Source organism: Penaeus monodon, chromosome 34 (assembly GCF_015228065.2).
Source record: "Penaeus monodon isolate SGIC_2016 chromosome 34, NSTDA_Pmon_1, whole genome shotgun sequence".
Taxonomy (NCBI): Eukaryota; Metazoa; Arthropoda; class Malacostraca; order Decapoda; family Penaeidae; genus Penaeus; species Penaeus monodon.
Window position 1 is genome coordinate 12,747,485 of NC_051419.1, and position 850 is coordinate 12,748,334.

At 41.6% G+C, this 850-nt stretch overlaps 1 protein-coding gene across 1 annotated transcript in view; it reads right to left on the reverse strand.

The window, feature by feature from the left end:
- Positions 1–592, reverse strand: part of LOC119594598 (ATP-citrate synthase-like) — a gene marked incomplete in the record, with an annotated part of 33,922 nt that extends 33,330 nt beyond the window's left edge. The window contains 1 exon segment of the mRNA XM_037943639.1: positions 478–592.
- Between the last annotated feature and the right edge of the window lie 258 nt (positions 593–850).

An 850-nucleotide genomic window follows, 5' to 3' on the forward strand; every position in this document is an offset into this window, starting at 1 on the left:
AACTCCCTTTCGCTCAGTAGCGAGATCAAAACTGGATAAACGTGTATCTTATCCCTTCCACTCCTTTCCTTCGCAGTTTAAAATTAGCGCTATCGACGTGGAAGTTTTATCTGAGATTTAGATTTTTAGTTTCCTCCTACCTGGACAGGTGTAGTTCGCTCTAACGGGGTTCCGGGACTAAAAACCTGCAAGCATGTGCTTCTAACGGGACATTTCATCTCTTCAATTGAACGCTGGTTTTTGCTCGAAATCGTGCGGTTTAAGGTGTCATTTCGCTTTCATATGTTTCCTGTCTTTCTTGTTACCCGGTTAAGAGATACAAAGGGTGCTAATGAAGTTGTATTAGTAATAATCAAAGGGTTTAATCAGCACTCTCTCTGTCTCGCTCTTTCTCCACCTTCGACTACCGGGTTTCGCGAATTCCCACAAAACTTTTGCCAAAAGCCATCCTAAAGTACACTTGGAGCTCTGCCTTACCTCTGTTTCAAGCGTTGTCCTCGGCGTACAATGCAGCAGAATAATGTTGGTTGATTTGACAGTTAATTGCGAAGGGTCGCGGAAAGAACAGGACGCTCTGCCACCTCACCCCACCGTGGCCTGACTCGATCTGTCACGCGATTGGCTGCTACACCGGCCTTACTTGACGAGTTGCCAGATAATTTGATTTTGTCGTATCGGGTTTTATACATTTTGGCCTCCAATAAAGTTGTTTTTTCTTGTAATAATATTATTGTTCGATAGTTTCCCGTTATTATGAATTAACAATAATTACGTACATAATAATTCTTCTTAAATAAAGATATTTCTATTGAAAGATAATTTTAGGAACCGGTTTGTGGCAACTTCCGGT